At 37.9% G+C, this 23,837-nt stretch overlaps 1 protein-coding gene across 7 annotated transcripts in view; it reads left to right on the forward strand.

Annotated features, from left to right (window-relative positions):
- DNM3 (dynamin 3) overlaps nt 1-23,837 on the forward strand; it is a 557,387-nt gene that overhangs the window by 95,794 nt on the left and 437,756 nt on the right. The gene's annotated exons all lie outside the window — the stretch shown is intronic.

Genomic DNA, 23,837 nt, shown 5'->3' on the forward strand with positions numbered 1-23,837 from the left:
TGGTGTGTGTCTTGTGTTAAATTATGCATATACTATTTACTATTTGTTTTTCCTGGTAAAGAACTATTTTATTCCTAACGTTTAAAAATGTTTATTTATTTATTTTGAGAAGGGCAGAGAGAGAGAAAGAGAGAGAGAGAGAGAGAGAGAGAGAATCCCAAGCAGGCTCAGCACTTTAGTGCAGAGCCGGCATGGGGCTCGATCTCATAAACTGTGAGAGATCATGACCTGAGCTGAAATCAAGAGTCAGATGCTCAACCAACTGGGCCATCCAGAGGCCCCTTATTCCTAGTTTTAAAAATATTTTAAAACCTAATAGGTAGATATATAATTTTAATGAGTGACATTTTGGCATTTATTGATATAATCATTTAAAAAACTCTTTGATATGTTCATTTATAGATTTCTTATTTAAGCATTTAAGATTCTTGCATTCCTAAGATACATTTGATTATAGTAACTTATTCTTTTATGGTACTATTAAAGTAATTTCACCAATTTATCTTAGGTTATTTACATTTATTTATATATACATATATCTATCATCAGGTTATCAAATGAAATCTGTACTGGTCAGCATAAAATCAATTGAGTAAATGGGGCACGTGGGTGGCTTAGTTGGTTAAGTGTCCTACTTTGGCTCAGGTCATGATCTCGTGGTCCGTGAGTTCGAGCCCTGCGTTGGGCTCTGTGCTGAAAGCTCAGGGCCTGGAGCCTGTTTCAGATTCCGTGTCTTTCTCTCTCTGACCCTCCCCTGTTCATGCTCTGTCTCTCTCTGTCTCAAAAATAAATAAACGTTAAAAAAAAATCAAAATCAATTGAGTAACTCTTTTTCTGTCTCTTTTGATTTTTTTCTACTAGGCTTTGAAACTCTTAAAAACCCAGTGATGCATTTTCATCTCTGTTTCCAATTAAGGAGGACTGCTAGCCTGGCTTTTTTACAAAGGAATGTGTCTTAGACTCAGGGGTTCAGAGACAGCAGCTGTGGGCAGTATGAGCCTGGGAGAGGTAGACCTGAGGCTGTGGTTGCACTGGGTCCTGAGGCATGGAATATCAGAGCACACAGAGGGTATTCAAAATCATGTGGATACTTCCTATTCTAATGCAGAGATTTTCCTGCTGTAATTCTAAGAAACTATTATAAAAGTGTAGCTAAACCCTAGACAGTTACTATTTAGAAAGCTATAACACTTAGTGGTTGCCATGTTTTGAGCGTTAGTTATTATCATGTAAGAATCTTCTGAGATAGATGTTATGATTCCCATTTTATTTATTATTATTATTATTCTTTAATGTTTATTTGTTTTTTGAGACAGAGAAAGACAGAGCATTAGCAGGGGAGGGGTAGAGAGAGGAGAAACAGAATCCAAAGCAGGCTCCAGGCTCTGAGCTGTCAGCACAGAGCCCGACATGGGGCTCGAACCCACAAACTGTGAGATCATGACCTGAGCTGAAGTCGGACACTCAACCAACTGAGCCACCCAGGTGCCCCTATGATTCCCATTTTAGAAAAAGAGTCCCAGCAAAGTTAAGCGATTTGTCAGAGGCCACACTGTCGGTAGGAGTAGGGATTGTTACTAATGTCTTTCTGACACTAATAATATTGCATTTTAAAAATAGGAAACTTGAACTGTTTGCTTTATTTTTTATTAAGTAAACAGTATGCTCAACATGGGGCTAGAACTCATGACCCCCACATCAAGAGTCACATGCTCTACCAACTGAGCCAGCTAGGTGCCCCTTGAGCCGCTTCCTTTATAATTACAGGATACACTTTATATTTGTATTGGGATATTTTTAATGTAAGGAAGCATAAATATGTGAATAGTAAATACATAAATTATTTGATTAACTCATAATTATCATTTACTTTGCAACATGATGCTCATTTACTAACATTTGACTGCTTGTCTCCACCTGCTACGTATTAGTTGCTAAACAAAGCCAAAAAGTTAGTTACAGACCCTAAGCCTTATTCTGTGTAATTTGTTTTGGGAAATTTAGTACTTAGTACAGGAGAGCATTCTAAGAAATCACACAGTGTTGTGAGGAAGGTGAGAAAAAACTACCATCTCTGTTTTATTAACAAAGATAACATTTTTAAGTGATAAGGTCTTGATAGTTTGGATTTAGAGAGAGGGATTTCTGAAGGTTTGGCTTGGGAGGACAAGAGCTGGACAAAGCACTGATGAAGTGTTGGGTAAGGACTGGGGTGTCAAGGGCAAGCGAGTAGGTAGGGGGTCTTGCTAAGACAAGGGGACAGTTTTCAATGCCTGTGGACATTTCCAGTGCCATGCTGAAACTGACTTTTGCCAGCTCCTGAGATCTGATTATGCAACTCTCTTTTCATTTCTGTATTCGGTGACATCATGATAGTAACCTGAAGTTGGTCATGGTAGGAGTACTTACACTATGGAAATTGGCAAATGCTATGAATCAAGACTTTTTCCTCCTTAGGGTGCCAGCTATTGTTAAACATTTACCAGCATGCCACTGGTTTCTTTCTTTTCAATAATGAGTCTTGCTGTTCACTGGTTTAATGACATGTCAAACTGAGAAAACAAATGTGTCTGAATATAATATTTTTGATGGTCTGCTGAGTGTGTTGAAAGTGTCACTGCTTTTTTGTCAGCGTTTTATTTATTTTTGGGACAGAGAGAGACAGAGCATGAACGGGGGAGGGGCAGAGAGAGAGGGAGACACAGAATCAGAAACAGGCTCCAGGCTCTGAGCCATCAGCCCAGAGCCCGACGCGGGGCTCGAACTCACAGACCGCGAGATCGTGACCTGGCTGAAGTCGGACGCTTAACCGACTGCACCACCCAGGCGCCCCGTCACTGCTTTAAGAAATGATCCACTTGGGGGTATCTGGGTGGCTCAGTTGGTTAAGCGTCTGACTCTTGATTTAGGCTCAGGTCATGATCTCAGGGTCGTGAAATCAAGCCCTGTATTGGGCTCTGTGCTGAGTGTGTAACCTGCTTGGGATTCTCTGTCCCTCTCTCTCTCTGCCCCTCCTCCACTCAGGCTCTCTCTCTCAAAAAATACATAAATAAACATTAAAAAATTACTTAAAAAAGAGAAATGATCCATTTGGAGTTTGATATACTTCCTTCAGGAGGGGTGGGTTTTTAAGACAGTAGAATCCGTCACTCTTTGCATTAAAAGTTACTGTTAAGGATTTACAAAAGTAAAGCCTGTAGGTCATGGTTAAGGATAAGTGGTTTTGTCATCTGGAGAACTTTTTTATGTTAAAATGCTTCTCTAAATGCCATTATATTGCTTCATACTCCTTTATTTCAATGACATTGGTATAAGAAAGAAAGATACTACAAATTAGAACTTTCAAAATGGTTAAATTAAAGTTAATTGTTCAAATTACAGAAATATTCTTTTGTGAAAGATTTCCTTGGTATTTCCTCCTTTCATGCATGTCAAATATATTCCTAATTCATCAAAATTTGATTTGCCACCTTTGTATTACATTTACTGCACAATGTAACATGTCTGTGTTTCAAAAATTGCATATGACTTATAATTTATTAGAGAATTATTACTATTCAGTTTTTTGGGGGAACTTGGAATTGCTTTAAGTGTCCATTTTAATAAAGATGTTCAGTAACAGAAGCCAGAGAACTTGTTTCTGAGACACCAGATGACTAACAGGATGAGGTGGAGACACAAAGTTCAGGCAGCAGGCCTGAGAAGCAGCAGGCACAGATCCCCATGTTCTAAGTGAGGGCTCTACCCTGAGGCCCCTCTCCAGGGCCACTCGAACAGCACTGTGAGTCTAGGTGGAACTGAGCCAAAGGGTATTGCCTCCTACCACAAGAGTCAGGGAATAGTTCATTCTAGAGAGAAATGTCACCTTCTCACAGGTGAGCTTTTTGAAGGATTTTACAGATTACTTAGACTTTGAATCCTGCTATACGTACAGTGTCTCAGGACCTGTTTTCTCACTTCATAAATTAGACTGATACACTCAAGTATTTTTTTGAATAACAACATTGAAAATATTTTAAAGCCATGTCTCATTCATTTTATATTTAAATATCTGAATTTGATTTGATATTTTAGAATAAGATAGTCTGTTTTTGCAGAGGATTAAATGTTTATTTTTTTTTTCATTGTAACAAGTTAACCTCATGTAAAAACAAATGTGGTTCTGAAAACATTCTTTCTTAACTACAGCTTTGACCTCGTTCTGCTCCATTGCTGGTTCCCTATTGCCTTCCTTATAAAATGCAAGTTACCATATAAAGTGCAGATTCATAGTTGAAAGTCCCTTGAATATAGCTATTTTTAAATTTTAATGTGCATAAGATTCCTAAGGATTTCTGGAAACTTCCTTAGAAGTTTTGATTCAGTAGGTCTGGAGCAAAGCAGTGGGATGCATTTTAAAGAACTACTGTCAAGTTCTTCTGTAAGCTGTTGGTCTTTGATAAACACTTTGGGAAACATTCATAACAGTTTCATCTAATTCTTTCACTGGTCTTTTCTTTTCCTAACTACCTTTCCTTCTTCCCTTTAATAGCCTCTTTTTTTAGGTATTACCTATTATTATTTTTTAAATTGTCTAAATGTTTGGTCATAGAGTCTTTAGACAGGTCTAAGTGCAGTGCTTTGAACATAACAGGCACTCATTCACTGCTGATGGGTATTTTCCTGCTGCCAGGGCATCTAGCTCAGACACCAGTGTATTTGGCTCTGGTATTTGAAGAGCCCAAGGATATTTTCTTTCCAGATTTATTTAGATATAATTGACATATAACATTGTGTAAGTTTAAGGTGTACGATGTCATAATTTGATATATGTGTATCTCAGGATTTTCATAGACTGTCAGAGGTTGAGATTCTAATAACATTTAATTTTGTTGTTGCATAACTCACTTACTTTCCAGGCATAAATATATAGAGAAAAAAAACATCCAAGTGAAATCTCTGTAACAGCAGAGCATATCCACTCAACCCTTGCAGCTGGGGTCTTCCTTGATTTCTTGATAAGCCCAGGAAGTCCCATTGACCCCTTGGACTGTCACAGTTATCAAGCATCCAATGTTAATTCTGGAAAATATAACTATCAAAAATACATTAGAATATATTAGGGTATTGGACAGTGGGGATGTTGGTTTTTCTAAGAAGTTTGAGGATCACTGGCATAGAAGGGATTAAAGGGTTTGTTTTTCTGGGGGGTGCTTTGAGTTATTATTCCATGAATGTTGGACACAATGTAATAAATAAATGAACTCCTAATGGTTGTAGGTAGAATAACATTCTTGTTAAATGGATAGACATGTAGAGACTCTATACATATATTAAGACAAGACTTAGTACACATATTCTCACATTTGTAATCTATTTCATGGAGAGGTCAAATGGCTCTCTTTCAGGATTCTTATAAACCTTATTTATGAGGGAGGAAAACGGTCATTTGTGCACTTTCATTCAGACCTACTTTAAATCTGGTTTGGTTGTGTTTTCCAGATCACTGCTCTTTTAAATATTTGTATAACTCAAGAAATTTAACTGTCTTCATTTTATGCTTGGGTATTGGGATTCCACTGTGAATTACTGGGTTTTCATTTTTCTCCCCTCCCCTCCCCCCGCCCCCGCCCTGTTTCTTCTTATTTTTGCTGACAACACTCTAAAACCATTTTTACCGTTTTTCTTTTGTTGTCCTTTTCTTAGCTTAAATATTGGCTACACATTGATTAATAGACTTAGAAGTTCTAGTTTTCAGTTATGTATCTTCCATTATGAAGTCCACAGCAATTTTAGTTCAACTCTCAAAATTTTGAGAGAAGTCAAAAAAGCTATTCTAAGCAAACCTGACTTAAATTTTATTTCTTCACAGGTAGATGGCTGCCCTTTAATGCTACATATGTTCCATTTAGGAAGGAAATGACTAAATTAAAGGTATTATATTTCTCCTGAAAGGAAATGAAGAAATATATATTTCAATAAAATTCCATTCTTGATCGTGAGGTTAAGATGACTTTTGAGTTGTCAATAATTTGCCAATTATTTTCCAATTCTTTAGGTCTCTTTGTCTCTATTCCATTTTAAAAGAAGGCATTGAGGCTTTTCTCAGCCTCATTTCCTAGCCAGAAATTATAGTTATCTGACCTTAGACTATGATGTTTGCTTAAAGAGGATGGATGGAAGGGAGACAAGTTCCTTCATTTTGGAACTTCTCTTTCTTTTTGTGCCCCATCGTACTCCCAGTTTTTAAAAAATGGGTTGTCTTGAAATAATTGAGATTAAGAAGACTAAAAGATACACTGTGTAGTTGTTAATATCTGTTTAAATCTGAGAGAAGGAGATGTGATTTTTATTGTAAGAAAATGAGTGGACATATTTTATATCATACCCATGACTGTAGTCAACTAATAATTACTGTTTACCTACCTCTTCCCACTCTCATTGTTTCCCCTTGAGCTTCTAACAATGGAAACTGTAGATCACAGATGTCCCCTGCATTTGCATTTGTTGGGTGAGTCGTAATAGTCTGGAAATCATTTTCTCGGCCTTCTCCTCCTCCATGTGTCATGCTCAGTCTTCCCTACTGCCACAGCCTGCACTCTTCTTTCTGTGAAACATTCACTTCAGCAGCCACTAGTCCAGCAGGGCACAATGAGTTATCTCACTGAATGACATCGTCCACAAATTTAAGAAATCGGTGGTTCTGTTGCGTGAATGGCATACAGTAGACCATCACTGAGCTACTCTGCTGATTTACAAGATGGTTTTGTACTAACTGAAGGTGTTTATTTTGCAAAGTGAGCTAAATTCACATTAAGTACTTTTAAAGTGATCGTGTTAGTTTAATATTAACAATATCCTGGAGTGCCTGAGTGGCTCATTCAGTTAAGCATCCGACTTAGGCTCAGGTCATCATCTCACGGTTCGTGGGTTCGAGCCCCATGTTGGGCTCTGTGCTGAGCTGAGAGCCTGGATCCTGCTTCAGATTCTGTGTCTCCCTCTCTCTCTGCCCCTCTCCCACTCCCACTCTGTCTCTGTCTCTCTCAAAAGTAAATAAACATTAAAAAAATAAACAAAAAACAAAAAACAATATCCTGCAAGGCTGGTAGAATTTCTTTTCATTATTTTCCCAAAGTGTATTTGTTTGGTAAATTTTTATCTTTTTGTTTTTGCATTCATTCATTCATTCATTCATTCACCTGTTCATTAAATAGATTTTAAATGCCTACAGTGTGCCACACAACAGAGAAGTTGCCAATTTGTGTCCTGTACATCATGTCCGTTCAACTGTCTTCCTGTTACTATTACTTTGGCTAATATTTAAAGAGACCCTGCCCTTTTTTTTTAAACCTCTGCATATGTACAGAGGATATATGGATGGAATTTTCTTCCATTTAACTTCAGTTTTTATTGTTTCATTATATAGGAATTTGGGGTCATGCAATACTTTACAAGTATTCAGGCTTAGAAGCACGTATCTCTCTAAGGCATGTCAAAAGCCATTTGAGCCTCTGTCCTTTGGAGGGTCTCAAATCTGAGGCATGTCAACTGTGATTTCCATTTTGTAATTTTATTTATTTATTTATTTAGAGTGCATGAGCAGGGGAGGGGCAGAAGGAGAGGGAAAGGGAGAATCTTAAGCAGGTTCAATGCTGTCAGTAAACAGCCTGACATGGGGCTTGATCTCATTAAGGCACAATCATGACCTGAGCTGAAGTCTAGAGTCAGATGCTTAACTAACGGAGCTACCCCCCACCCTCCATTTTGAATATCTATTTACTCTTGTTCTTATTCCTTATCAAAACCCGTTTTCTTGGCATGTACATGATATATCTGACTCTTCATCATTGTATTATTTTAAGTTTTCATTTTTCTGTGTACATGTCTACCAGTGTTCATATTAGGCTCTATGTAGACTTTTCCTTGACCAAGTATTAGTGCAGGCTTCAGAATAAACATCAATGACCTTAAATATAATTCAGGTCTATTTTGATTTACCAGGTAGGTATAATCTTGAGATGTCTAAATTGTTTTTTGTCTAAATTACTGCTAACCTGTTAAGTAAATCTTTCAGTTATTTTGTATCTATGCTATCAAGATTGTTAAAGTTGGGTGTTCAGAAATGTACATGGGCAAGGAATGCTTATTCAGCAGTTTATTGAGTGCCTTTTCACTACTCATAAAAGCTATTTCTTTAGGTTATTGAAGGGTGTACAAAGATGTATATGAGACAGAGTCCCTACACTAAAAGGGTGATGCTGTAGTGTCGGATAGGTGAGAAGAGCCACACCCTTAAATAATTCTGGGACAGTATAATAGCAGAGTGTAAAACTATGGGAGTGATGTGAAGCGATTATAAGACTGAGGAAAGTATATGTACTGCAATTGCCAAATGATCTAGAATAATGAAAGTGAATGTTTAGAGGTTGGTCCTGGAGAATACTTTGCACAGGAAAAGTAACATTATGTGTCAACTATACCTCAACTTGAAAATTTCGGGAATAAGAAGATAAAATGGATCAAAATGATCACTAAATGATTATACTTTAATTAAATCATGAACTATGTTAAAACTGTCCCCATGTTGAAAAAAAATTTCTCGTGTGCAAATTCCATCCCCTTTGTAGTTTTTGTGTCTGTTCCTGCTGAATGACTTTTATCATTCCTGATTATGGCTCATATTTTCCTGCTTCTTTGCATGCCTAGTAATTTTGACTGAACACTGGACAGTGTGAATTTTATGTTGTACTGGGTTTTGTCTTAATAATTTTGGGCTTCATTCTGATATGCAATTAAGTTAATAGGCATCCAGTTTGATCTCTTTGAGGTTCGCTTTTGGAATTTATTTGCATGGCTCCAGAGCAGCCTTTAAATCAGGGCAAATTTGACCTCGTTATTGATTCTACTTGAAGCCCCAGGTATTACTAAGTATCCACTCTGGCTTCTTGGAAGCCAACTATTCCAAGCTTGTGAGCTCTGGAGTAGTCCTTTCTGGTGGTTCTTTCTCCCAGGCTTAATAGTTTCCTCACATGCATTCACTAGTCTGGAACTTTATCTCTGTGCAGCCCCTTTTTCTTCAATATTTGAAGAATATTGCTCCACTAAATTTTACCTGATGGGGCACCTGGGTGACTTGGTTAAGTGTCCCAACTCTTGATTTCAGCTCAGGTCATTATCTCTCATGGTCTTGAGATCAAGCCCCATGCTGAGCATGGAGCCTGCTTGGGATTTTCTCCCTCTTTCTCTCCCTACCTCTCTCTCCACCCCTTCCCCACTCAGGCTCTCTCTCTCTCTCTCTCTCTCTCTCTCTCTCTCTCTCTCAAAATAAATAAACATTAAAAAAAATAAATTCTACCTGCCTTTGTAGCAGGATGCTCGCAGAGAGTCATGACACGGAGGCTTTTCTTTCCAGGAAGCAACTTTATTCCTGCCAGCACCGCTCAGTTGGGTTTGTAACCAAAGAACTGAGTCCCGAACGCCATGTGGTGTAGTTTCTTATGTATTTTTCACTTCTTTGTCTCCCATATATGGTAACACACAAATATGCAGTCTGATTAAGTGGTCTCATGTTACAAGGTCATGAGGGATGTTGTCGCGTATGCATATATCCAGGTTGCCTTGAGGTTTTTTCTTTCCAAAGGGAGGGGACCCTACCACATCTTGGCTTCCTTGAACCCTGAATTCTGTGCCTCCATTTCAGTGAGACTGTTGAGGTTTGTATGGATTCTCCCTTCCTGTGCTGCCACATTGACATTTTCTTGAGGCAATTGAAATACTCACCTTGTTGATTTCCCTTCTCTCAAGAATTACTGTCTTGCATTGCCTGTTGTTCAATGTAGAAACCCTGTTCTTTTATATATTGGGTCCTATCTTCTAATTTTTTAAGGTGGGAGGGTAAATCTGACTCCTGATACTTTATCATGGCTGGAAGTGGAGGTAAGACTTTGCTAACCTTTTACTCTGATAATGGTCAACATTGAGATCACAGTAGTTTTCACTGCTCATGAAAACATTTCCAGGGTCATTTTTGGGCATTGGCTTATGGCTCTGAGGTGATGAAAAAAACCTTAAACATTTATATCTCCCAGAGAAAGAGTTTACCTTAAACTATTTCTTTCACATCTCTTTTTGTAATATGTCTCCCCATTATAGAAGCTCCCAAAGAAATATAGAATACCAGATGAGTCAGTTTTTTTCAACTTAAAAAAACCAATTTGCTAAAATCTTGATGGTGCCTTCAAGCTACTATAGGGATGTGAAATTCAGACATTTTTAGGTGACAGAGGAGGCTGCCTGGCTGCCAGGTGGATGAGTTAACAGGACTTGGGTTTGTAGTTGTCCCATTTAGAACTTAACCTTAAAATCTACCTCCATTAGACTCTGCAGATGGTTCCCACTGATATGGCAATGTCACCATATTAGTGGTTACCATTAATATGACCTCTTCGCAAGAAGAATCTTTTTTTTTTTTTTTAGTGTTTATTTTTGAGAAAGAGACAGAGCATGACCAGGGGAGGGGCAGAGAGAGAGGGAGACACAGAATCTGAAGCAGGCTGTCAGCACAGAGCCTGACATGAGGCTTGAACTCACAAACCATGAGATCATGACCTGGGCTGAAGTCGGACCCTTAACTGACTGAGCCACGCAGGTGCCTCTCAACAAGAATCTTAAGAAGAATTTTGTCAGGACTGTTTATTGTTGTTTACTTTTGCTTGCTTCATCATCTCTTGGAAGTTGCAAAAAAAAAAAAAACCATCCCAATGTTGGTTTTAGAAAGAATAATGGCAAGGATAATAAGGAAAGGGAAGTTAGTTCATGAGGCCATCCTTACTGTAAGGATTATACATGTACCTAAAATAAGTGGCCTTGCCTCAGTTATTCCAACTGGTGGGAGTTAAATGTTAGATTATGTGCAGTCTGAGAACCTCACAAGGATAGTAGGATAGTTGTTTAAAGGTGTAAACACATTACAGAAGTGTGGGTTCAGATCTATAATTTTTAAGTTAAAATTCAATTACCTTAACTAAATGCCTGTAATTAAATAATAAACTGAGGAAGCAAATGGATAGCCCTTCAGACTTCATAAAAGCCAACTTGTATAGGCTGTTGATACCTGTATATTTCCATAGAATTGAGGGAGACTAGTGGAGCTGTGCTAAGCTAATGAAGATTGATAAGCATCCTTTCCCTGCTGACTTGCTTTTGGCTGGATGATAATGTATTTGTGAAGTTGTGGTAAGTGTGTATGTGAATATGCTAAATACTGTGCAGTTTGGTGAAGTATCCATTGCATTTCCACTTCATTTGGGGAGAGTGGTGGGATTACCATGCAGTGACACATATCAGAAGTCAGACCAAAGAATAGGGAGCAGCTATCTGTTACTTTGCTGGTAGCATGGAGGTAGACCTAGTGAGGTTTGTGGTTCCTGTGGATCAGGTGGCTGCATTTGGACTGAGTCTTCATTTCTTCTCTTTAAACCTCTAGCTTTATAATGAGCTTCATAAGAGTTATAATCTATAGGACGTGTGTGTGTGTGTGTGTGTGTGTCTACTATACTGTCCTTAGGTTAATTTCTCCCAGCAGGTTTTGTGTGTATGCATGTTGGGGAAATGGTTGTATATTACCCATCAAGGCTTCAAATTTGACTGGGCTTAGATATTTTTCAAAAGCAATGCTCAGAGTTTAAATGTTTTAAATTTCATCATAACAGGCTGAGAAAAATCAGTATTTCACAGCAAATAATGAAACACTTTTATTTGACTTCACTTTCAAAAGATTATCAATAATAATTTCAGGGGTGCCTGATGGCTCAGTTGGTTGAGTGTCTGACTCTTGATTTCGGCTAAGGTCATAATCCCAGGGTCATGGGATCGAGCCCTGCATTGGGCTCTGTGCTGAGTATGGAGACTGCTTAAGATTCTCTTCTCTCTCTCTGCTCCTCTCCCCCACTTGTATGTTCTGTCTCTCTAAAAAAAAATAATTTCAGGTATATTAATAGCAATAATTTTCCTTAGTATTTATATAGAGTTTCAGAGTTTCTCTAAAATAGGATATATCAGAAGTAGTTAAGTAAATTAAATTTATTTCCTTTGGCCCTGACCTGCCATGTCTATATTCATTTTTACTCTTTGTGCTATCTTATCTCTCCCAGGTCCCCGAATTTTCATATACACTTAGTAGCTCGAAAGCCTTTCCAAGAATATCTAGTAAGCTCATTTATACTCAGATACAAGTAATTGATACAGTTTAAAGTGTTAATACCCCATAGGCCTTTGAATATTAACAAAAAAATTGAGAAACCTTACTTACAGAAATTAATCTCTATTACTTGAGTTTTCTATTGGAAAGAGGATGGTGTTTGTTTGATTATTTTTAATCTGTAGGGGATTTTCAAGCTCTTAAAACCATACCACTTAGGTGGCTATAGTTTGCTTCTACCCAAAGTTAGCACCTTAAGGTAATTCCATCTTCAGTAAGTTCCACGTTCTTTATAAATTATTTGTAATCTTTAAAACCCTCTATTTGTAATGAACAGACAGCATTTCAATCTGTTGACAGCTGATGAAACAAATATAATATTTTAGAGAAATAAAATAATGTACTTAAACACTTTGGAAAGTGTTAATACATTATATGAGCAAATTTTTATTGGTAAATCACTTAATACCTGCCAATTTAAACAGTCTCACTAATTTTTAATGAAGGTACTAATTTATAATGGATAAGGAAAGTAGAAGTTAATACTGAGATGTTTTAAGAATGAGCTGTGTTACCTAGGAATAAACCTAACCAAAGATGTGGAATATCTATACACTGCAAACTGTACAAAGCTTATGAAAGAAATTGAAGAAGACACACACAAAAAAAGGAAAAATATTTCATGTTTGTGGATTGGAAGAACAAATATTGTTAAAATGTTGATACTACCAAAGCAATCTACATATTCAATGCAATCGCTATCAAAATAACACCAGCATTCTTCACAGAGCTAGAACAAACAATCCTAAAATTTGTGTGGAACCAGAAAAGACTCTGCGTAGCCAAAACAATTCTGAAAAAGAAAACCGAAGTTGGAGGCATAACAATTCTGGACTTCAAGCTGTGTTACAAAGCTGTAATCATCAAGACAGTATGGTACTGGCACAAAAACACACTGAGATCAGTGGAACAGAATAGAGAACCCAGAAATGGACCAACCCAGAAATGGCCAACTAATCTTTGACAAAGCAGGAAAGAATATCCAAAGGAATAAAGACATTCTATTCAGCAAATGGTGTTGGGAAAACTGGACAGTGACATATAGAAGATTGAACCTAGACTACTTTCTAACACTGTACACAAAAATAAACTCAAAATGGATGAAAGACCTAAACATAAGACAGGAAGCCATCAAAATCCTCGAGGAGAAAGCAGGGAAAAAACCTCTTTGACCTCAGCCACAGCAGCTTCTTACTCAGCACGTCTCTGGAGGCAAGGGAAACAAAAGCAAAAATGAACTACTGGGACCTCATCAAGATAAGAACTTCTGCACATCAAAGGAAACAGTCACCAAAACTAAACGGCAACCAATAGAATGGGAGAAGATATTTACAAATGACATACCAGATAAAGAGTTAGTATCCAAAATCTGTAAAGAATTTATCAAACTCAACACCCAAAAACCAAGTAATCCAGTGAATGGGCAAAAGACACGAATCGACACTTTTCCAAGGAAGACATCCAGATGGCTAACAGACACATGAAAAAACATTCAACATCACTCAGCATCAGGGAAATACAAGTTAAAACCACAATGAGATACCACCTCACACCAGTCAGAATGGCTAAATTTAACAATTCAAGCAACAAAAGATCTTGGCGAGGATGTGGAGAAAGAAGAACCCTTTTGCACTGCTGGTGGGAATGCAAACTGGTGCAGCCAGTCTGGAATACTGTATGGAGGTTCCTCAAAAAATTAAAAATAGAACTACCCTATGACCCAGGAATTACACTACTAGGTATTATCCAAGGGATACAGGTATGCTGTTTCAAAGGGGCACATGCAGGGGCGCCTGGGTGGCGCAGTCGGTGAAGCGTCCGACTTCAGCCAGGTCACGATCTCGCGGTCCGGGAGTTCGAGCCCTGCGTCAGGCTCTGGGCTGATGGCTCAGAGCCTGGAGCCTGCTTCCAATTCTGTGTCTCCCTCTCTCTCTGCCCCTCCCCCGTTCATGCTCTGTCTCTCTCTGTCCCAAAAATAAATAAACGTCGAAAAAAAAATTAAAAAAATAAAAGGGGCACATGCACCCCCATGTTTTAGCAGCACTATCAATAATACCCAAAGTATGGAAAGAGCCCAAATGTCCATCAATAGATGAATGGATAAAGAAGATGTGATACACACACACACACACACACACACACACACACACACAATGGAGTATTGCTCAGCAATCAAAAAGAATGAAATCTTGCCATTTGCAACTATGTGGGTGGAACTAGATGCTAAGCAAAATTAGTCAGAGAAAGACATATATCATATGACGTCACTCCCATGTGGAATTTAAGATACAAAACAGATGAATATAAGGGAAGGGAAGCAAAAATAATATAAAAACAGGGAGGGGGACAAAACATAAGAGACTCTTAAATATAGAGAACAAACTGAGGGTTGCTGCAGGGGTTGTGGGAGGGGGGATGGGCTAAATAGGCAAGGGGCATTAAGGAAGACATTTGTTGGGATGAACACTGGGTGCTATATGTAGGGGATGAATCATCACTGGATTCTACTTTTGAAATCATTATTGCACTATATGCTAACTAATTTGGATGCAAATTAAAAAATAAATGAGGAAACTGGAAAACAAAAAAACCAGAATGAGCTGCATTAAGAACCCTGATATTTCTTAATTTGAATACCTAAGTTTAACTGTCATTTTTATTTTTTAGGGTTCTGGTGTTTGGCATGGAAGGGTAATATTATACACTGCCAAATGGCTAATGCCAAGTTGAAAATGTCTAATATATGTATATACTATGTATATACTATGTATATACATATACATAGGCTCACATCTGAAAGAGCTTCTCATTGATCTGATCACTTCTGGAGAGAAGAAGGAAGGCACTTGTTCACTGATAACACGGGCAATTGAAAGAAGGGCTGCCAAGGGAAACAGCTACTACATGTTGCCGGTTCTGCTGGAACCCCTGTTAACCTACTTCCTCAAACAGATGAGTTTCCTGAAGGAACCAAATTCCTAAGTGATAATTTAACCAAAACACTAAGTGACTCTTGTTCTTAAAACAGAATCTAGATAAGAGGAAGCACTAAGGTCAAGATGTGTAAACTACAACTAAATTGTGAAGATGATTCCACTTCCTAGTATTCAGGCATTGAAGAGCTCTGCAAAAAATGCAGTATTATGTGACTTCCTCAATTATGTAATTTGTTTAGGCATATTGGTTAGGAACTGAAAATATAGCTCTCTCAGATTTTATCCGTTGTTCTATTAACGAGAATATTCTTATCTGTTATGATTTTTTTTCCATAAGGGAAATGTATAAAAGTGACTAAAAGATGAATTATGTTATCTTTGTAATTATAGGGAAACCTCAAGAATTTACTGATTTTATGAAATAAATAGCTGTGCCATTTGTAAAATATTATTAATATGGGGAATTATAGAATTAATTAATTGTCTTTATTTAAATGAAAATATTTTAAATATTATAAGCAAAATATTTCTGTTGTACCCTAATGGAAGAACATTACCTCATAATAATTTGCCCTAGTTTTAGCTAATGACAAATGACAAGTACATGAAAATATGCTCAACATCATTAGCATTAGAGAAATGTGGATTAAAACCTCAACAAGGTAATTACTATACACCTATTAGAATGTCTAAAATCAAAAAGAGTGACTCTACAAAGTGTTGACTAGGATGTAGAGGAACTAGAATGCTCATACGCTGTTGATATATAATGTAAAATGGTACACCACTGTGGAAAACAGTTTGGAACTTTCTTAGAAAGTTGAACATACACCTACCATATAACCAGCCAGTCTAATCTTAGGCATTTACCTAAGAGAAATTGGGCATTTGTCTTCACAAAGACTTGTACACAAATAGCCAAAAACTGGAAACATTGCACATGGTCATCAGTAGGTGAATGGATAAACATTGTGGAATATTACATACAATGGAATATAGCTCAGCAATAAAAAGGCGTGAACCACTGATACACACTGAGCAATATGGATGAATCTCAAAATAATTGTACAGAGTTAAAAAAGCCAGACAAAAGGAGTATATGTATTGTATGATTCTATTTATATAAATTTCTAGAAAATGGAAACTAGTCTGGAGGAAGGGTGGCGAATGGCAGGAGGAAGGGATTACAAAGCAGCATGAGGAAACTTCTGGATTGTGATGGCTATGTACTTGATCACAATGATGGTTTCACAGGGTTTACATGGATCAAAACTTACCACACTGAATGTTTTAAGTATGTGTGTATTATTGTTGTGATTGTTAATTTTATGTGCTAAGGAAATGTCCAGAGAGCTGGTAGAGCATTATTTTAGGGTGTGTCTATGAGAGTGTCTTCAGAAGAGATCAGCATTTGAATTGATAGACTAAGAGAATCACCCTCACTAATGCATGTGAGCATCATCCAGTCTGTTGAGGGCCTGAATTTAAATGAATGAACAAACAATGAATGGCAGAGGCAAGGTGGGTTTGGCTTCACTGCTTCAGCTGAAACATCCATCTTTTGCCCTTGGGCATTGGTGCTTCTGGTAGTAGAACCTTTGGATTCAGATGGGGACTTACTACCTTCTCCTCCACGGTGTTTCAGGCTTAAATGGAATTATACTACTGGTTTTCCTGGGTCTCGAGATTGCAAATGGCAGATTGAGGGACTTCTCAGCCTCCATAACCATGTGAACCAATCTCTCATAAAAAATCTCTTTCTATATATGTGTATATACATGTATATCTTTATATCTTTCTATCTACCTACCTATCTCCTACCTGCCTATCCATCCATCCATCTATCCATCCTTCCAACCATCCATCCATCCATCCTACTGGTTCTTATAATCTAGAAAACCCTGAGTAATACAATTCTGTATCAATTACACCTCAATAAAGCTGTTAAAATACCATTTGTCCATCTACCTAATTGCTGTGAATTTGTGGCTTAGTTATATATAGAAACTATTGCTTATTTCGAGGGTAGGGGAATGAGGATGTGCTATACCATCTTGCTCATGCTTTGATTTTTGTGCTCTGTTTCCCAAAGGTGTTAGATAATAAACAGTGTGACTAATCACATACACATTTTCCTAAGGTTAAATTCTCTTTAAGATATTGTAAACTACTAGCCTCATATTTCCTGAGTTCTTAGTTCAGATAATGAAACTTGGTGGTTGCTCTATCAATTGTAAGGATCCTGGTGACTGTTGTGCCCTCCTGTTTTTTTACTTAAAACATGATCATAACTTTGATAAAACTTACATTTAGATCTCAAGGCAGGTCATATCTCGACCTCTTTTGATAATTGTAGGACTTGGTGCCTACTTGGTTATCAAGTGGCAAAGTATTAAAATAGAAACCAGGGGCGCCTGGGTGGCGCAGTCGGTTAAGCGTCCGACTTCAGCCAGGTCACGATCTCGCGGTCCGTGAGTTCGAGCCCCGCGTCGGGCTCTGGGCTGATGGCTCAGAGCCTGGAGCCTGTTTCCCATTCTGTGTCTCCCTCTCTCTCTGCCCCTCCCCCGTTCATGCTGTCTCTCTCTGTCCCAAAAATAAATAAATGTTGAAAAAAAAAATTAAAAAAAAAATAGAAACCAGATTTTGAAATATTTTACATGCAATGCTTTGCATTATAAAAGCCTAATTTGTCATCCACATGGCTTTTCTGTCCCTGAAGTGTGCTTATGTTTGGGAAAAACATTCTTATGCTCTAAAGTTTTAATTTATTAGTCAAGGAATATATTTCTGAATAATCAACTTTCTAAAGAGGCAGATTTTCTGCTTAGGCAGCAAAACTGAGTGTCAATAAATGATTTATTGTATGGCCTTGGCCAATGCATAGCCTATTTGGTCTTTAGTTTTCTCTTCTTTGACATATATATGGTGTCCTAAGCATAGCACTTATAAGCTGACATTGTGAATCCCTAGGCAGTAGTTTCCTAAAGTCTTCTTTAATTCTTTCACTGCTGGATTGTGCATTCTTCACTTGGACAGATCTCTCCTCGTGTTGTGCCATACAAGGATGGCTTGGGTGATAATGACAGTAATGTTTAACTAGAAGTAAGACATTAAAATAAAAATTTGATGTGCTCTAAAATTTAGAAGAATCAAGATTTTCATGTTTTTTAAAAGATTAAAAACTGTTGTTCTCTGCTCCCAATGCCAACCAAAACTATTTATTTGACATGTTACCAACTCCATCTTGTACAGTTTGCATAATACTTGCAAGGCCTGATGGGCATATAGTTGAAGTAAAAGCCTTAGTTCCTGTATGGGGAGACACAGGGTGGAATTGACAATTGAGTGATAAGCTGTGCAGTTGTGACTTTCAGTGTAGAAGGAGTTCAAGGAAAGGAGAGATCAAAGTGGGTTTGAAGAGGTGGAGAAGGCACAGTGGAGGCCCTGATGTGATGTAAGCTTCAGAACAATATAAGGCAAACTGGGTGATGATCTAGGTGGAGAGTCAGATTTGAAGTTAGGTCTTGAGAATGGGATACACAGGAGACAGTGAGCAGACCTCTCCTTCCGCTTTGGTGATGAGGCTGAGTTGGTACAGGGTGAGGCCTGATTAGAGAGAACATTGAAAAGTTGATAGCAGAATTTGGAATTTTGTGGTGAAAGACAGAGTGCCATTCTAGATTTCTGAGCAGGGAAGTATCATGTGTTAGGAAAATGTTTTAAGAATTCTATCTGGAGGACTGAGGCGCCTGAGTGGCTCAGTCAATTAAGTGTCTGACTCTCAATTTCAGCTCCGGTCATGATGTCACAGTTCATGCAATCGAACCCCCACATCGGGCTTTGCGCTTAGCATGGAGCCTGCTTGGGATGCTCTCTCTCCCTCTCTCTGCCCCTCCCCTGGGCGTGCAGGTGCTCTCTCCTCTCTCTCTCTCAAAATAAATAAATACTAAAAAAAAAAAAAGAATTCTATCTAGAGGACTTACTGCAATGCAAGCTCAAGTAATAGAAGGGTTGACAAGGCAGTGGGAAGTTGTTTTACCTAAAATGTAAATATAATTTAGGATTTAGGATTGCTTAGGTTCCCGGATATTAGTATTTTCCCCCAAAGCCTTCAAAGTTTCGTTTCATCTTTCCAGTCTCATTTTCTCTGGTGTTTTTCACTCAGTCCTCTACAGCAACAGTAAATATGGCATTCTTCAGGCTGTTCTTTCTGTCTGGAATTCCTTCAGTCATTTTCTTTTTCTGATGTACTTCTGTTCTCTTGTGAAAAGGGCTTCGGCCAGATGCCACCTCTTCTATAAACCTTATCCAACACCCTCCTTACCTTAATTATTTGTGCTTTTCCTAATATTCCCCAGCACTTTGCATAGACTTCTCTAATAACACCCATCACTTTGTTCTGTAACTTGGTGTTTATCTGACTGCCTTGTCTAGTAATCAGTAAGCTTCTGGAAGGCAGAGATGATTAGATTTGTAGCCAAGCACCTAAGTATAACTCCTGTAAAATGGTAAACAATCATTTAAGTGCTCCTAGAATGACTTAATGGGTTCTTCTCCATCTCCACTGAATGCAGACTTTGAGATCTTGTGAGATCTTACCAGTATAAACTTTAGTGGGTGAAAATACAGTAGAAGTTTGTATTCCACAAAAATTTAATGTCATGAAATTTAGCATGGGCAAGTTAAATGGATAGACCAGTAAATTTATTTGCTATTTTGAAGAGTTATTTTACAATGTGAATTATCAAAAAAAAATTATTTGGTTGTTTCTTTGCTGCTGTTGTAGAAAGCAAAGGAGTTTCTACTACTATAATAGTAATACATCTACATTTAAAAATTATGGTTCTTTTAGGGAGCTAGACTTTGTATTTATCATCATTAATAGCACTGATTTTATAGTCAAAATATTAATAAAACACTGTCCTGTTTATTTTATTTTCTTCATTCACAGAGGTAGTTATATCATGGTAATTATATAAATGGTTATTGATTCTAGGCATTTAATAATAGTCCTTTTGTGGAGAAAAAGACTTCAAAGCTTTAAAACATTCAAGTTTTAACTATTAATAAAGATCACCAGATAAGAGATGATCTGCTTATTTAGTTTGTATTAGATGCATATATCTAGAGGACTAGCAAATTTATGACCTTACACTCATTTCTAGTTCTTGAAGATGTATTTCTTTCAAACTTCATATCCTAGCTGAATGCGATATTTACTACTATCTACAGATTACAAACCTGGCTATTAATTTCCCTTGTAATTATATGCCATATTCACACCTTCAATTTTGACAATTATTTGTGGTTTTAGAAGTTTAGGCAAATTATCTTGCACTTTCAGTGAAGCCAGTTATCTGAGCTTTAAGTAGATGGGAACTTAGGGAAGCATTCAGTGTACACTGTGCTCTATTTTTTAATTTACAGTACCTTTCTGCATCTTCATTTTTCTTACCTCATTTAAAATTTTTTTAACTAGAGGAATGCTAATAGTTGGGAGTGGAGTGGTGTCGAGAAGGTTTAGTTTTGAAAGAAATGTGTTCAGAATAAAAGGCGTTGAATCTCTGTTAAGTTTTTGTTTTAATTTTCTTTAGGAAAGCTTTGAATGTGAGGTTGTGTTTCTTCACTAGTGTGGTTATTATCCTTTTTCATACATTCCATGTTTTCAGTAAACACCCTGAAGGATCATATCCAAAACTGTATGTGATACCTGTGTGGTCTACCCAGCACATTATTCTGAAGGACAGCTGCTCCTGTGTTTAGGACACTGAACTACAATGAATGCAGTCTTAGATCACAGCACGTTCTGGGTAGGGGTGTTTTATTATTGGTTTATATTGAACTTGCCATCTGCTATGATTGCCAACTCTTCTTTTTTGTACTTTGCCCGGATTCTCTATTTGCAGTCCTGATTTAAGAGCAGGACTTTATATTTATTATGATAATAAATTTCTTTTGTTACATTTCACTGATGATTTCAGCCTGTTGAGAATTTTGGGTCCTGATTCTTTTTTCCAGCTTGTGTCATTCTTCCTCTGCATAATAAGGTTACCATTTTACTTTGCTCAAATGGCAGGGGAAAACAATGCTTCTCAGAACTGGGTCTGGAACCTTCTGAGGTAGCAAAGAACCTTGTTTGTCCTCATACATTTCTTAACCTTCTTTGGTTTCTGGGTGCCTAGTATTATTTCTTGAAATCTTCTTAAGATAGCAAAGTGACTGTCAACGTTAATGCTCTTAAATCACTGTGCTGCTTAGTATTCTCACTGTTGAAATTCAGTTCCCTCTGGGGGCAGTGACATTTTATATCTGATCACCTTTTATTTCAATTAGTGTGCTTGCTCACTTCTACAAGGGGAGGTTTAGTCCTTGGTAATGAGCCCAGAAAATTCTGAGCCACACCAGTAGAAAACACCACCAGAAGAAGGATGATTTTTAATGAAAACATTCTCATATTGTGGCATTTCAAATAGGATAACTACAATTGAGGAAACTGGGGCAACACTTTATTATGCAATTTTTTTGAGATAGCTAAAAATATATTCTCAGCAGAGAATTAATGAATTAGAGTGATTTTATGCTAAGCAGATTGGTTTTAATTAGGGATATTTAGCTTACTAATAAAATGTCACCACAATTTGAAGGTAGAGAAGTTCTGTTAGAACAGCTTAAATTGATATGATCTTTTTAAAAAAATTTTTTTTTTCAACGTTTATTTATTTTTGGGACAGAGAGAGACAGAGCATGAATGGGGGAGGGGCAGAGAGAGAGGGAGACACAGAATCGGAAACAGGCTCCAGGCTCTGAGCCATCAGCCCAGAGCCTGACGCGGGGCTCGAACTCCCGGACCGCGAGATCGTGACCTGGCTGAAGTCCGACGGTTAACCGACTGCGCCACCCAGGCGCCCTGATATGATCTTTTTAAAACACATGGTTCAGCATGTTAAAATAACAATTTCAAGTACATATATGAATATACTATTATGTGATAGCAACCTTCAATTTTGAAGTTCTAGCTGGATGGACTCTTGGGTTTTACTCTCTTGAATAGGTGAGTTGCTGAATAAATGTTATCTCCTAATCAGGGAGACATTAAAATAAATGTATTATTTTCATGAATACGTTGGGTAATGAACTGCTTAAAAACATGGATGCTATATACTGCTGTGCTTTAGAAAATTTTACAAATATTTGGGGTGTCTGGGTGGCTCATTTGGTTGAGCATCTGACTCTTGATTTCAGCTCAGGTCATGCATGATCCCAGGATCGTGGGATCGAGCCCTGCGTTGGGCTCCATGCTGAGTGTAGAGCCTGCTTGGGATTTTCTCTTCCTCTCTCTCCCTGCTCCTCTCCAGCTCAAGTGTGCATGCATTCTTTCTCTCTCTCTCAAAAAACAAACAAAAAAGAAAATTTGACAAATATTCATTTATAAAACATGATAGATCTGATCATTTCCAAAAGAAGATAATGTTCTAAAATAAGATCCAGGGTGCCTGGGTGACTCAGTCAGTTCAGTGTCAGACTCTCAGGTCATGATCTCATGGTTCATGAGTTTGAGCCCTGCGTTGGGCTCTGTGCTGACAGCTCCGAGCCTTGAGCGTGCTTCAGATTCTGTGTCTCCCTCTCTCTGTCCCTCCCCCACTCATGGTGTGTCTCTCAAAAATAAGTAAATGTTAAAAAAAATAAATAAAGTAAGACCCTAACTTTCATAGTTACAGAGAACAATTAAGAAAGGACTAATGTTTGGGATGCCTTGGTGGCTCAGTTAGTTGAGCACCCCACTCTTGACTCTGCCTCAGGTCATGATCTCACAGTTTGTGAGTTCAAGCCCAATATCAGGCTGTGCACTGACTTCTTGGGATTCTTTCCCTCTCCCTCCTCCCCTGCTGGCTTGTGCACTCTCTCAAAATAAATAAATAACTTTTTATAAAGGAAAAAAAAGAAAAATATTTTTTTCAGTATTTACTGAGTGTAATGTTTATTTTAGTCTCTATGGCAGATAGAGAGGAATTTAGTCTCTATGGCAGATAGAGACAAAAGCAAGATAGTCTTGGACCTAGAGGAACCCACAGACCAGAAGGGGAGTCTGAAACTTAAATAGCAAATGTGGCCAATGAAATGAGAAAGCTACTATCATAAGCACAATCATTACGGCAATCATAACTATACCTAACATGATATTTTAGAGGAGAGATACCTGATCTCACAGGCGAGGGGCATGGGTAGCATCACACGAAAACTTTGTTGAGTAGATGCTCATGCTGAATCTGAATGAATAGTAACTAACCAGGTGAGTGTGTGTGTGTGTGTGTGTGTGTGTGTGTGTGTGTTTTGTGCAGTGATGTGTGTGAATGTGTGTGGAGATGCCTGTATATTTGGAAGAACAAAGAAAAGGGGTGGGAAGTAAGTTGGAATAAAAGTTTGGAGGTGAGAAACACACTGAAGTTGCTGGAGTGTATAGTGTTTGTGTGAGTGAGAGACTGGGGTGGGGTACATGAGGAGCTGTGGACAAAAGAGAATTTTCAAAGGCATTTGGGCAAGGGGATGGTATAGTCATCTTTACATGTTAAATGGATTGCTGTGATGATGATGGGGAAGGTAGACTGAATGGAGCAATACTCAGGGTGCAACTGTGTGGTAAGCTGCCCAGGTAAGAGTTGATG

This window comes from Prionailurus bengalensis, chromosome E4, assembly GCF_016509475.1.
Source record: "Prionailurus bengalensis isolate Pbe53 chromosome E4, Fcat_Pben_1.1_paternal_pri, whole genome shotgun sequence".
NCBI lineage: Eukaryota > Metazoa > Chordata > Mammalia > Carnivora > Felidae > Prionailurus > Prionailurus bengalensis.